Raw genomic sequence first — 15505 nt, 5'->3', positions numbered from 1 at the left:
TAGTACCTTAAATATTTTAATCTTATTGCAATTAAATGAAAATATTCTCAAAGTGTGTTTGTTAAGATTGAATCTACTTAAATGTCTTAAAGAAATAAGAATGAGTAAAGTGAGACATTAAAGGATGGTAATGAGAATGACAGATGGGCTAAGAGGATACTGGGGACCGGAAATTGGTCCCACAGTTAGCCCACAGTCAGTGATGTGTGTGTGTGTGTGTGTGTGCGTGCACGCGTGCACATGCGCACACTCAGTCGTGTCCAACTCTTTGCAACCCCATTGACGATAGCCCACAAGGCTCCTCTGTCCATGGAATTTTTCAGGCAAGGATACTGAAGTGGGTTGCCATTTCCTCCTCTAGGGGATCTTCCCAATGCAGGGATTGAATCTGAGTTTCCTGCATTTGTTGCATTGGCAGGCAGATTCTTTACCACTGCACCACCTGGGAACATAACCCTAAATACTGACAGAGAAGCCCCAATCGCTATGGATAAGAAAGAAGAGGAAGAAGCTGTCTTCTACCTCTAGCTATAATGAGTTACTACTACAGTTTATTGAGCATTTACTCTAGCTAGACACCGTTAAGTACTTTTTATGCACTATTTCACATAATCTTCATAAGAATTCTATTGGATAAGTAGTATTACTTTTAATTTCTCTATTTCATAGGTTAAAAAATACAGAGTTTACAGAAGTTAATTAACTTTACCAGATTACTGGCTAATAAAAGACAGACCTCAGAGATCCAATACCCAGGCCTTTCTCTCAACCTCTCATTTCTCTTTCATTTTAAACATCGACTCTATTCTTCAGCCTCCTCTCTGTGACAGGAAACATGGGCAGAAGTGATTCTGGGACCACATTCATGCAGTTAATTTATACTATCTTAAATATTTTTGATACCCTTAACTATATTATGGGGCTTCCTTGGTGGCTCAGATGGTAAAAAATCTGCCTCCAATACAGGAGACTCGGGTTTGATCCCTGAGTTGGGAAGACCCCCGGGAGAAGGAAACAGCTAGTCACTTCAGTATTTTAGCCTGGAGAATCCCATGGACAGAGGAGCCTGGTGGGCTACAGTCCATGGGGTCACAAAGAGTCAGACACAGCTAAGCAACTAACACTTTCACTTTTCTAGGGTAGATATACAAGAAAAATTAGGAGCAGAAACTGACAATTGTTCAGGCAGGACAGAAAAGCAGTGGCAGTGGGATCGGTGATGAAAAGATGAAAGGGATTGATGCTAAGGAGGCAGGATTCATAAAAGAAAGTCTGAATCTTTATTCAGGATTAGACTGTCCAAGCAGTTCGCTGATGCTCAACAACCTTCATGGCTGCACCAGTAAGACCACAAACACAGCAATGAACCAAAAATGTCAATGGAAACAATCTAAATCCTTTTGGTCTCCCAGAAGTAGCAGAAGCAATAGTAACTGCATCCCCATCAACTACAGCCTTAAATTGAAGCTGCTGGTTTGCCATCTGCCATCAGCCATCTGCCATCAGCCTTGGAAATGGAATTATGAGTACAGAAACTGTTCCTGTAAGTCTTTTAACCAACCAGATACTGGAAAAAGCAAGGATACATTCACCCCTACAGCCTGCAAAGGAGCACAGCCCCACCAGAAACTTGATTTCAGCCCATTGTTGTTGTTTAGTCAATAAGTCGTGTCAGACTCTTTGTGACCACTTGAATTGTAGCCCGCCAGGCTCCTCGGTTCATGGGATTTCCTAGGTAAGAATACTGGAGTGTATTGCCATCTCCTTCTCCAGAGGATCTTCCCAACCCAGAGATCAAACCCATGTCTCTTGTATGGCAAGTGGATTCTTTTCCACTGAGCCACCAGGGACACCCATGGTTTCAGATTTCTGACCTCCAAATGGTGAGAGAATAAATTTTTGTTGTCTGAAGCCACCAAATCCATGGTAATTTGTTGCAGTAGCCCTAAGAAATTAATATGCAGACATCAACATGGAAATGACAGTTGTTAGAATTATCTCACAAGAAATGTAAATTTCAGTCAGTTCAGTCAGTTCAGTCGCTCAGTCGTGTCCAACCGTTTGCGACCCCATGAATCGCAGCACGCCAGGCCTCCCTGTCCATCACCAACTCTTGGAGTTTACCCAAACCCATGTCCATCGAGTCAGTGATGCCATCCAACCATCTCATCCTCTGTTGTCCCCTTCTCCTCCTGCCCCCAATCCTACCCAGCATTAGGGTCTTTTCCAATGAGTCAACTCTTCGCATGAGGTGGCCAAAGTATTGGAGTTTCAGCTTCAACATCATTCCTTCTAATGAACACACAGGACTGATCTCCTTTAGGATGGACTGGTTGGATCTCCTTGCAGTCCAAGGGACTCTCAAGAGTCTTCTCCAACACCACAGTTCAAAAGCATCAAATCTTCGGCGCTTAGCTTTCTTCACTGTCCAACTCTCACAGCCATACATGACCACTGGAAAAACCATAGCCTTGACTAGATGGACCTTTGTTGGCAAAGTAATGTCTCTGCTTTTAAATATGCTATTTAGGTTGGTCATAACCTTCCTTCCAATGAGTAAGCGTCTTTTAATTTCATGGCTGCAATCACTTAGCCATCGTATAAATGTTTCAATAAGCAATAGCAAATATGCTTGAAACAAAGGAAGAAATAGAAAAGGTCAGCTCAACCACAACAACAACAACAAAAAACAGAAGATATAAAAAGGAACCAAATGAAAAGTTTAGAAATGAAGAATATAATAATCCAAATGAAAACCCAATGGACAAGCTTCACAGCAGAATGGAGATGACAAAGGAAAGAATGAGTGATCTTGAAAACAGAATGATGGAAATCACCCAATATGAACAACAGAAAAAAAAAAAAAAAGATTGAAAAAACTCAGAGGGAGACCCAGGGACCTGTGGTCCTAATATAAAACATCTAACATTTGCGTCATTGATGCATGAAAAGAGCTGGGCCATGAGTACAGACGGGTCTGGATTTGATTCCTGGCTCTGTCACCTCCCATGTTTCCTTGGAGCAGAAGGTCTCTAAGCCTCTAAGCCCCAGTTTTCCCAGAAATTATTTCCCTGGAAATAATTCAATTTCTTTCAGAGGGGTTTTGTGAGGACTGAAAACAATAACTATGGGACAAAAAAAAAAAAAACTTCAAATGTGATTAGAAATGAGTCTGTTTGAATCACACATTTGTTTTGCTAAAGGGGACAAAGGAACAAAAGCCAAAGTAAGAGATCTTCACGCTTTTTACTAACAAGTAACTTCTTGTCATTTATATACTGAGGTCACCTGAATATTCATTGGAAGGACTGATGCTGAAGAAATTGAAGCTCCAATATTTTGGCCACCTGATGCAAAGAGCTGACTTATTAGAAAAGACCCTGATGCTGGGAAAGACTGAGGAGGAGGACAAGGGGACAACAGAGGATGAGATGGTTGGATGGCATCACTGACTCAATGGACATGAGTTTGAGTAAACTCTGGGAGTTGGTGATGGGCAGGGAAGCCTGGAGTGTTGCAGTCCATGGGGTCACCAAGAGTCGGACACGACTGAGCAACTGAACAACAACCATATACGGAAGTGACAGAATGAAGTTAAAATGTCATAAACAAGGAGCTCATAATCAGTGTGTACATCAAAACTGAGGCAAATTAACTCAATTTCTATAGCATTTTCTAACAAAACACTTTCTTATTGAACTTATAATGAATAAATAGAATTTCTTACCAAAAAAGTGAATTCTTCAATAATCCTAGCCATATAATTAAAGGTTACATTCCATAGAAGATAGAAATAAATATTTGTATTTTAAATGGCTGATCAGCAAAGGAGAGTTTATTTTTTTCAGCAAATAACATAGAAATTTAATAATTCAGAATTCCTACAGATACTATTTCAAAAGAACATTTGCCTCACCTGGCTAAAGTTCTTTCTTGCTTGTCATTTTACAGTAATTGACTTGTCAATAGCCTTTAATCTCTTATCTTCAAGACAAAGGATAATGAACTAGCCCAACGCTTTCTAGTCCGGTAGTCACTTAAGTCTTCTTTTCAACTCCTATTCGCTCTAAGTCTGTTGAGATTTATAGCAATAGTTCAGCCACACTTGTGACCTAGAAAAATTGTGAATAGAAAAAGGCATGGCATATTTATACAATGGGATATCACTCGGGCATAAGAATGAAATAATGCCATGTGCAGCACATGGATGCACCTAGAGATTATCAAACTAAATGAAGTAAACCATAGAAAGACAGATACATATGATATTGCTTATATGAGGAGTCTAAAATAAAAAAGAAAGAAAAAGATACAAATGAACTTACAGACAAAACAAAATAGACGCACAGATATAGAAAACAAATTTATGACTACCAAAGGGGAAGGGGCGGGGATAAATTACGAGTCTTGGATTAACACAAACACACTATTATACATAAAATAGATAACTAACAAGGATCTACTGTATCACATAGGGAGCATGGGAAACTTTACTCAATATTTTGTAATAACCTATAAGGGAAAAGAATATATACATACATATATATATATACACACATATACATCTGAATAGCTTTGCTGTACATCTAAAATTAATATGACATTGTAAACCAATTATACTTCAATTAAAATAGTGTGCCTGCATGCATGCGTAGTCGCTTCAGTCGCAGCTGACTCTGCGACACCACCATGGACGGTAGCCCCCTGGGCTCCTCTGTCCATGGGATCCTCCAGGCAAGAGTACTGGAGTGGGTTGCCACGACCTCTTCCAGGGGACCTTCCCAAGCCCGGGCTCAAACCCACATCTCCTGCGTCTCCTGCATTGCAGGCAGATTCTTTACCCACTGAGCCACTTGGAAAGTCGAAATTAAATAGGTAGATAGATAGATAGGTAGGTAGGTAGATAGATAGATAGATAGATAGATAGGTAGGTAGATAGATAGATAGATAGGTAGGTAGATAGATAGATAGGTAGATAGATAGATAGATAGGTAGATAGATAGATAGATAGGTAGGTAGGTAGGTAGATAGATAGGTAGATAGGTAGGTAGATAGATAGATAGATCGATAGATTGATAGATAGATAGGTAGATAGATAGATAGGTAGATCGATAGGTAAGTAGGTAGATAGGTAGGTAGGTAGATAGATAGATAGGTAGATAGATAGATCGATAGATAGATAGATCAATAGATAGGTAGGTAGGTAGGTAGGTAGATAGATAGGTAGGTGGGTAGGTAGATAGATAGATAGGTAGGTAGGTAGGTAGATAGATAGATAGGTAGATAGATAGATACATAGATAGGTAGATAGATAGATCGACAGATAGATAGATCGACAGATAGGTAGATAGATCGATAGGGCTATTAATTTCTTTCCCACAAGGAAACCGCCTAGCATAGCAGCTGCCTGAAGAAGGGGCTCAGGCACAAGCACTGGAGGGTCTCTCAGCTTCCTGTCTGGTCTGTGTGCTTCCTCACCCTGAGAAGGCTGGCAGAAGTGTGACCATCGAAATCTTCCATAGTGACACTCGACCATATTTTCTGTGTGGCTCTTTCTAAATCTGAACCAGAAAATGGAACCTTTGGGGGCCAACACCGTCAGTCATCTTTCACGATAAACGATCGTAAATCATACATATGAAATATCTACTTTCCTCCTTCAGAAAAAAAATAAGTAACTTCTTGCCTTTCCAGTTACTGTTTCATTTTGCTCTCATAAACTAGCTAGAATCTGTTGCAACAAGAAGAGAAAACAACTCATTATATCAGTACTAGAAATCTTCTCTGATTACAAACGTACGTAAGAGAATTCTAATACAAGCAACCCTGGATTTAAACCTGCTGAACTAGGGATGCTCCCCACTCTCACAGCACAGCCAGGACCGAACCCCATACTGATGAGTTCTAAGCTCTGCAAGTAATGCTTCAGCATTCCGATCAGCAGCTGTGCTCACCGCAGCTGGCAGTAACTCAGCTGACACTGTCTGCAGGTGTATTTACAGTAAGTGAATCTCCTGAAAACTGCTCTCCCCTTTATCTTTGCAAATTTTCTTTAAACTTTTAAATTTCTTGCTCTTCACTGTTTCAGAAAAAAGAGAAATTTTGATGGGACATACAGAATGTCAAATCTATCTCCCTGAAAAGCAAGACAATCCATCTCTCTGAAAGGGACACAGAAGAGTTTAACTTAACGGTGGGAAAAAATGAATGTGAATGAGCAAATTTCCAAGTCCAGACTGCCATACTCAATGCACAAACACAAATTGGAAGATTGGGATTGACATATAATACTACTATGTATACTATTTTATATAAAATACATAACTAATAGGCACCTACTGTGTAGTACAGGGAACTCTACTCAGCACTCTGTGATGACCTACATGGGAAAAGAATCTTAAAAAGAGTGAATATATGTATAATTGATACACTTTGCTGTACAGCAGAAACTAACATAGCATTATATACCAACCATATCTCAAAAAACAATTTTATACAAAAATTAAAGAAAAATTTTAAATGCACAAACAGAACTCTGAAATTTCAAGAAAATGTCGATGGAGAATATGAAGAGCACTGAGCTGATGCAATAGATGGTCTTTTAAACAATGAAAAGGAATTATTTACCAGATGTGAAACATTTGCATTGTGTAATGGGTTGCTGAAACTCTGTTCCACTTCTTTGCTTAGCTGGATATAGCAAGTAGCCTTGGAAATGGTCTTCCTTGCTCAAAGAATTTTAAGGGTGGCTCCCTTATCTGATAGCCAGTCATTGGTCTAGAAGTAGACATAGCAAATACTTTTATGTTCCAACAAGTCACACTTTTGAAGGGTGAAACTAGTGCCAGCAGAAGATATACAAAGTTGAATGATTTTCCTCCAGGTTTTTTGTGAAGAAAGGAACAAAGGCCCCCGAACACTTATTCTCTAAAATTCAAAGTTAAGGAAGACTATTAGCATAGACAAGGTTTGCCTGATCCAAATTCCACTGGCCAAACAAGACCCCAAGGAACCTAAAAGTAAACTCATCAATGGGACTGCACTAGCGTCCCAGTTCTAACAGAGGAATCTAGATGTTCTGGTCCAGGCTGGAGCTAGATGCCCACTTTGAAACTTGGCCAACTGACACCATGATTCCTATTTGAAAAAGCAGTGGACAAGCATGTAAATGTGATCAACAATAACAAAAAGATCCCAGAGATCAAGCATGTGGCATTCCAAGCAGAATTTGGGTGAGTAAATGCGTCCTTCCATGGTCTAGACGAGTCCACTGAAACATGCAAGGCTAATCTCTGAATGAGAGATCAGCAGAGCCACAAAAGCATCAGCAAGCCTGACCTGTTTATCCAGTTACTGTGCCAGAATTTTGAACTGAGACAGGGAAAAGTCCACAGGATAAAAATATTAACTTCCTGCTAAAGGGACATGTCAGGGATTGAACAATTAATAGAGAATATTATACAAAGTGAAAGAACTCAGTTCAAAAGGTTATATACTGTATGATTTCATCTATGTGAAAAGTCCAGAATGGATAAATCTGTGGAGACAGAAAGTGTGTTAGTGGTTGCCAAGTGCTATAGGGACAATGGGGATGGAGAGTGATTGTTAATGGGTATAGAGTTTCTTTCATAGATGATGAAAATGTTCTAAACTTATATTGTGGTGATGGTTACACAGCTCTGTGAATATATTATAAATCATTAAATTGTACATTTGAAATGGGTAAATTTTATGGATGGGTAAATTTTATGGTAAACAAATTATATCTCACTAAAGATGTTGTAAAAAAGAAATGTGCAAGTACAATATTTTACTCTCCCTAAAAAAATGGAGATATCGTCCCCTATATAAACTTTAAAGAATCTGCTTATCTCATTTTTCTCATAAAATGCTTCAGCAGGGAGAGGCAATATATCGTAGCACTTAACAATATGGGCTCTGGAGTCAGACTCTCTGGGTTCAGATCTCAGCTATGTTTCGTACAATATGTGTGATTCTGTGCCTCAGTTTTCTCATCTGCAAAATGGGATGCAGTAAAGTCTACCTGATTGAGTTATTGGAAAGATTAAGCAACAGGGTTAAACATAGTGCCTGACATGAAATTAAGTGCAAAATGAATGTTTCATATTCAAAATGATTTTTTAAATATGCATATTTATTTGTGTATAAAATAAGTGGGACCTAATTAAATTTAAAAGTTTTTGCACAGCAAAGAAACTGTAAATGAGGTGAAAAGACAACCCTCAGAATGGGATACAATAATAGCAAATGAAACAACTGACAAAGGACAATTCTCCAAAATATACAGGCAGCTCATGCAACTCAATACCAGAAAAACAAAAACCCGATCAAAAAGTGAGCAGAAGACCTAAACAGACATTTCCCCAAAGCTGACATACAGGTGGCTAATAAGCACAGGAAAAGATGCTCAACATTGGTCATTATTAGAGCAATGCAAATCAAAACTACAATGCAACATTACAACTACAATGCAGTATCACTTCACATGGGTCAGAATGGCCATCATCAAAAAAAAATTTACAAACAATAAATGCTGAAGAGGGTGTGGGGAAAACAAAAGCCTCTTGCCTTGTTGGTGGGAATGTAGATTGATACAGCCACTATGGAGAACAGGCTGGAGAGTCCTTAAAAAATTAGGAATAAAACTACCATATGACACAATTCCATTACTGGGCATATACCCTAAGGAAAGCATAATTTAAAAAGACACATGTACTTGAATGTTCATTGCAGCACTACATTAGCTAGGATATGGAAGCAACCTAGATGTCTATCGAGAGATGAATGGATAAAGAAGTTATGGTACATGTATAAAATGGAATATTACTCATCCTAAAAAACACATCTGGCTCAGTTCTAATGAGGTAGATGAACATACAGCCTACTATACAGAGTGAAGTAATTTACAGAAAAACGAATATTGTATATTAAAAAATATATATGGAATCTAGAAAAATGGTACTGATGAGCCTATTTGCAAGGCAGCAGTGGAGACGCAGACCTAGAGAACAGACCTGTGAACCCAGTGGGAGAAGAGGAGGGTGCAATAACTGAGAGAGTAGCACTGAAATACATACATTACCATATGGGAAACAGATAGCCATGGGAATTTGCTGTATGATGCAGGAAGCTCAAACAGGTTCTCTGTGACAACCTAGAGGGGTGGGATGGGGTGGGAGGTGGGAGGGAGGTTCAAGAAAGAGGGGGCATACGTGTACCTATGGCTGATTCATGTTGATGTATGCCAGAAATCAACACAGTAATGTAAAGCCCTTATCATCCAATTAAAAATAAATTTTGTAAAAAGTTCTCTCTGCAGTGTTCAAGAAACTGGAAAAGTTTATTGCACGGTAGGGAGAATCTGGGAGCCTGGGTGAAAGGTGCTGCTGCTGCTGCTAAGTCACTTCAGTCGTGTCCAACTCTGTGTGACCCCATAGTCAGCAGCCCACCAGGCTCCCCCGTCCCTGGGATTCTCCAGGCAAGAACACTGGAGTGGGTTGCCATTTCCTTCTCCAATGCATGAAAGTGAAAAGTGAAAGTGAAGTCGCTCAGTCATGTCCGATTCTTCGTGACCCCATGGACTGTAAATGTATTACAGATACAATGATAATTGAGTTTGATGATTTTGTGAAAAAGACAGAACTTTACTTGTATCCAAACTAGTCTGGCAGGCTATACTAGCTAGGCTTGCATATTTCAGGATCAGATAGAATAATCCAATACTTGAAAACCAAGCAACACTCTTGGTAAAGGCTTGCCTCTCATCCAGAGATAAATTCAATAGAGGTGTATTGGAAGATGCCCAGTGGAAAATTTTTTTTGAAAGCAATAGATAATTTTATTGCTTCTGACAGAAAAATGGTTCCTATAAAAGCAGAAGGGTGTTGTGATGATGTGGTAGTTAGTTAAAAACATGGAAACTGTAATTCGACCACTTGGTTTGAATCCCAGCTTTTCCACTGGTGATTTTTAACCTCTTCATGCCTTAGCTTTCTCATCTGCAATATGGGGATAATACTAGCGAGGTCTGTGAGGACTGAATGAGATGGCACTAAGAGTATAAGCTAGAGCATACTGTGTGCTATATGAATGTGGGCTATCACAGTTAGTGGGGTTCCAGGGAAACTGCAGACACTGACACAGAGGGAGGAAAGAATTATCTGAAAACTTAAACGAAAATATTGAGAAGACAAGCTATCATCTGAGAAAGGTACTTCATGTTGACCAAAAAAGAAGTACTTTAGAAGCAAATGTCTTAGAAATGATGCATGTCTAAGGAAGAAAAATAATAACTATTAAAGCAACAAAGTATCAGTGATTTAGTTGAACTTTTTAAATGAAAAGAAAAAGGGGGAGAAGAAAGAGAAAAAAAAAGGAGGGAAAGAATATGTTGCCAGGGAAGGGACCTTCTTCTGTTATCCGAAGATTTTAGAGGCATTCATTAATGTCAGAATCAGAAATGAAAAAATGTTGGGAAAAGCAACTGTAATTGGGAACACTGTTCAAAGGTGTTTGTTTATTATGTTGCTGGAAAGAGGTTTCCAATGAAGATGTATCTTTTGTTTCAACTTCCCTGGACACTTCTTTAAATACTTCACTGGACATATATAAGATCTTTAAGAAAAATTATTTAATAAGATCTGTTACATGTGTGACATATAAATAAAGGAGAAAATATTCTAATAAAACAAACATGCGTGGATCTATCACCCACTAAACAGCTGGAGTATTATCAAAATCGTTGTAGCTGCATGTGCTGTTACCCTTGCTCATTCATTCCCCAGCTTCTTTCTCAATATACTGTTTAGTTGTTCTTGTTTTTAAGCAGTTTAAAAATGGTTTCTTTCTGTATGTATTATTCTATGACTTATTTTCCTTATTCAAATATTCACTCATAATTATACATGAATCAAACATATACTACACACGGATGATGTTATTTTTCACTGATGTATAATATTCCATTTAAAGCCATTCCACAATTGATTATGTTCCTGTTAGTGGGCTTTTTGATTTGTTTGATTTGTTTTAGTAATTTTGCTCTTACAGTGTTGCCATTAATAGTATTCATGTATCTATCCACCTCCCCAATGTTTATTGTAGTAAAATTGACAAATAAAAATTGTATGCATTTATCGTATATACTACAATGTTTTGATGTATATATTCATTGTAAAATGATGACCACAATAAAGCTAATTAACATATCCACCACCTCACATAGTTACCACTTTATGTGTTAGGTTATGGGAATACTTAAGATGTACTCTCAGCAAATTCCAACTATAAAATATAGTATTTTATAAGTATAATCACCAAGCTGTTAGCTCTCCAAAATTTCCCATCCTGCATAATTGAAAGCTTGTACTCTTTTACCAGCATCTACCCATTTCTCCTATCCTCTAGCCCCTGAAAACCAAAATTATACTCTCTGCTTCTGTGAGTTCAATTTTTTTAGATTCCCTGTATAAGTGAGATCATGTATTATTTGTTTTCCTGTTCCTGGCTTATTTCACTTAGCACAATGTCCTCCAGTTTCACCCATATTGTCATAAATAGCTGGCTGAATATTATACATATATTTATGTAGATAGAATACTCCAGTATTCTTGCCTGGAAATTCCATGGACAGAGGAGCCTGGCAGCCTACAGTCCACGGGGTCAAAAAGAGTTGAACACAACTAAGAGCAGACACATACACACATACATACATACATACTTAGAGACCCATTTCTTAATCCGTTCGTGTCAATGGACACAGGATGATTCTGTATATTGCTAGTGTGAATACTGCTGCAATGAACAGGGGAATGCAGATATCTCTTTGAGATACTGATCTCATTTCTTTGACATATATACCCACAAGTGGGATTGCTGGATCATACAGTAATTCCATTTGTAATTCTAGGGGGCACTTCCAAACTGTTTTCCCTAATGGCTATACCATTGAGTATGTCTTAGTATAAGTATTTAGAGTATTTCTTCATGACAAATTATGATTGAAATTGCTCATTTGTAGAGAAATGAAATGTTTAGCTTTACAGTGAATGAAAACTTGTTTTCCAAAGTATTATTAACTACCTACACTTCTATAAGGAGTACATGAGAATTCATATATATCCACATCCTCACCTACACTTGATATAACAGACTTCTAAATTTTTGAGTGTTTATGTGTACTTAATTTGCATTCTTCTGATAATTAATGATGTAAATGTCTTTTCTTGTATCTATTTAGCATTTTTATTTCCTCTTCTGTAAAATGGCTTAAAGTTTTTTCCTACGAACTGAATTATTACAGAGTTATCTTTTTCTTTGATATGTAATCCTTTGCAAATTATATTCATTTGCTGTGGTGGCTTCTCTTTTTTCATAAATTTTTATAAAGTTTTTTGATTTCTTAATTTTTATATAATCTAATTTATCAATCTTTTATTTCTCTTTTAAAAATTCCTTCTCTACTCAAAGCCTTGTAAGAAGTTTAAAAATTTTACCTTTCACATCTAACTATTTAACCTACATGTGAATTGATTTTTGTGTACAAGGTAAAGTGCTAAATGCATTTTTTTCCATTTGGAACATCAACTTTCCCAGCACCATTTCTTGACTTTTCTATTTTTCCTTAACAATCTGCAACATTACTACATCAAATATACAATTCCCCAATAAGTTTGAGGAGAAAGCAATGGCACCCCACTCCAGTACTCTTGCCTGGAAAATCCCATGGGCGGAGGAGCCTGATAGGCTACAGTCCATGGGGTCGCTACGAGTCGGACACGACTGAGCGACTTCACTTTCACTTTTCCCTTTCATGCACTGGAGAAGGAAATGGCAACCCACTCCAGTATTCTTGCCTGGAGAATCCCAGGGACGGCGGAGCCTGGTGGGCTGCCATTTATGGGGTCGCACAGAGTCGGACACGACTGAAGCGACTTAGCAGCAGCAGCAATAAGTTTGAGACTGCTCTGAACTCTCACTTTTCTTTCATTGGCCATTTTATTTATCATCTTAACAATACTGTACTGGTTTAATTACTACAGCTTTATAATAACATGCTTTAATACAAAAGGAGAGCCTGCCCATCCCAGCACCTTGTTCTTCAGGCAGGACTATCCTGATGAGGATTCTTGGGCTTAGCTAATTCCATACAATATTCTAACAGATGACACTGGCCTCATGATAGGCTGGCTTTTGTTCTGGTAACAAACCCCCATACTTTAGTACTTGAAAAAAAAATTGATTTCTTGCTCATGTTATATATCCTTTGTGTCAGCATTTTTCCATGAAGTCCCCATTCTAGGAACAAGGCTAACAGAACAGATGTAGAAGGCTTGTTGCTGGTCCACAGCAGATGGAAAAAGAGTTCTGGAGGGTGATGCTCTGCCAATGGAATGCCCCGACAGTAATGACACACACACTTCCAAACGTAACAATTTGCCAGAACTGGTCACGGAGGCCCCACCAAACTCCAAGGCAGCCAGGAAGTGCTATTGACCATGTGTCTGGAAGGCAGCCAAAAACATTTGTTGAACTAATCACCATCACCTGCACCATTATCCCAAAGGTTTCAGCAGCCTTCCTACAGGCTTATAGATGGAACAGATAGAAACAGGGGGCTGAGGGTCAAGAGCCTGCATTCAGAATCTAAAGAATCTCATTCCATCGTGTTACTCAGGGTCTACTTGGTAATTTACACTGTGCAATTCTAGATTCAAATCAAGACATGGGTTAAACAAACCTCTGGCAAATGCTGTGGAAATAGCACATAACACCTCTTTGAAGGCGAGAGGAGAAGGGGATGACAGTGGATGAGATGGTTGGATAGCATCACTGACTCAATGGACATGAGTTTGAGTAAACTCTGGGAGTTGGTGGTGGACAGGGAGGCCTGGTGTGCTGCAGTCCATGGGGTCGCAAAGAGTCTGGCACAACTGAGTGACTGAACTGAACTGAACTGAACCTCTTTGAAAGTGGAAACTAGTAAATCAGAGAATGGATCATTTTGCTTATATTAAAGGAAAATTATGAAGCAGGTTAGTGGGATCTCAAATTCCAGATACTATATTATAAGCTCCTTTTTCTTTGTTAGCTAAACAGAAAACCTATCTGCTGGTTAATCACATGGAAGAAGATATTTCATATAAGATAGAAATTCACTCTTTCTCTTACTGTTAAATTCTTTTAGCACAGATCTGGCCAAAGAAGCCTGAAATATGAAACATTTCAGATAACCGGAAAGTCATAGAAGGTAACCTGCAGTTGTTCGTAAATTATATCTAATGGTAATATGTTCATCACTTCAGGTAAAACAGAATTGACAATGCTCTTTCTCCACCGACTGCAATTTTCTTTTTCCGCCTAGAGTTGAGTCCACTGTTACACAGGATCTATAAAAGGTCAGTGCAACTTGATGGTGTTTGAAATGGATATAACTGCAATCTCCCTGCCACAGTTTACAAAAAGTGCACAGTTTTAAAAATGCCTATGACTATGTCTACATCTCAGTGCAATGTCTCATTCTTCCATAAATGCACAGAGCTAACCGACACTGTAAAATGTGTAGTTACTAAGCATCAGGCTATGAGTTCTCCTGACTTCCACTTGTCCCCAAGAAGAAAAAGAGCTAGCACTCAGTGCAGCAAATCTGGTGAAAACATACATCAACACAGACACAAATAAAAACATAGTGCATTGAAAAAAAATGATGCCTCTGAGTCCAGCTACCTGCACTTGAACCTCTGTTATTCTCCCTCTTTTAGGCTGTGTGAACTGGAGCAATTATAACATAGAAGCTAAGAGCTTGGGTTCTGGAATTAGCTTTACAGATTCTGACGCCTGCTGACTATGAGTCTTTGGGAAAGATATTTAACCTAAGCCTCGTGTTCCCCATTTATAAAATGGGAAGAATATTAGTACTTCATAGTGTTATTGCAAATGTTACTTTGTATATTTTTATCTGTATCCCCATATTTATTGCAGCATTATTCAAAATTCACAGTAATCAATACATAGAAACAACCCAAGTGTCTGTGTCCCTAAACAGATAAATGGACAAAGAAGATATGATACATATTTATATTACATATATTTATATTTTTATATATATAATGAGAAGAAAATTCTGCCATTTACAACAACATGGATGGACCTTCAGGGCATTATCCTAAGTTAATAATTAGTAAATAATAATAAATAAAATTTCAGAGAGAGAAAGACAAATATTATATATCATTATCTATATATGGGATATAAAAAAATTAAACTCACAGAGACACAGTAGAATGGTACTAGCCAGGATCTGGGAGGTGGGAAAATGAGGTATATGTGAAATGCTGGTCAAAATAATACAACAAATAAATTCTGGGAGTCTAATGTACAATGTACTGCTGGTTATAGGTAATAATTATATTATTGTAATATAATTGTATTATATACCTAAAAGTTGCTAGAAGAGTAGATCTTTGTTGTTCTCATCACAAAAAAC

At 38.1% G+C, this 15505-nt stretch overlaps 1 protein-coding gene across 2 annotated transcripts in view; it reads right to left on the bottom strand.

The window, feature by feature from the left end:
* DCC (DCC netrin 1 receptor) overlaps positions 1-15505 on the bottom strand; it is a 1991552-nt gene that overhangs the window by 1968040 nt on the left and 8007 nt on the right. Inside the window, exon 3 of one of the 2 annotated variants that reach the window (XR_014074678.1) lies at positions 3917-4112. The exons of the other annotated variant lie outside the window; for it this stretch is intronic. The gene's annotated coding sequence lies outside the window, so the exon portion shown is untranslated. The remainder of the gene's footprint in view (positions 1-3916; positions 4113-15505) is intronic. 2 annotated transcript variants of the gene reach the window in all.

This window comes from Giraffa tippelskirchi, chromosome 14 (genome assembly GCF_054371585.1).
Source record: "Giraffa tippelskirchi isolate mGirTip1 chromosome 14, T2T-mGirTip1v1.2.pri, whole genome shotgun sequence".
NCBI lineage: Eukaryota > Metazoa > Chordata > Mammalia > Artiodactyla > Giraffidae > Giraffa > Giraffa tippelskirchi.
This window is presented reverse-complemented; position numbering and strand designations above follow the sequence as displayed.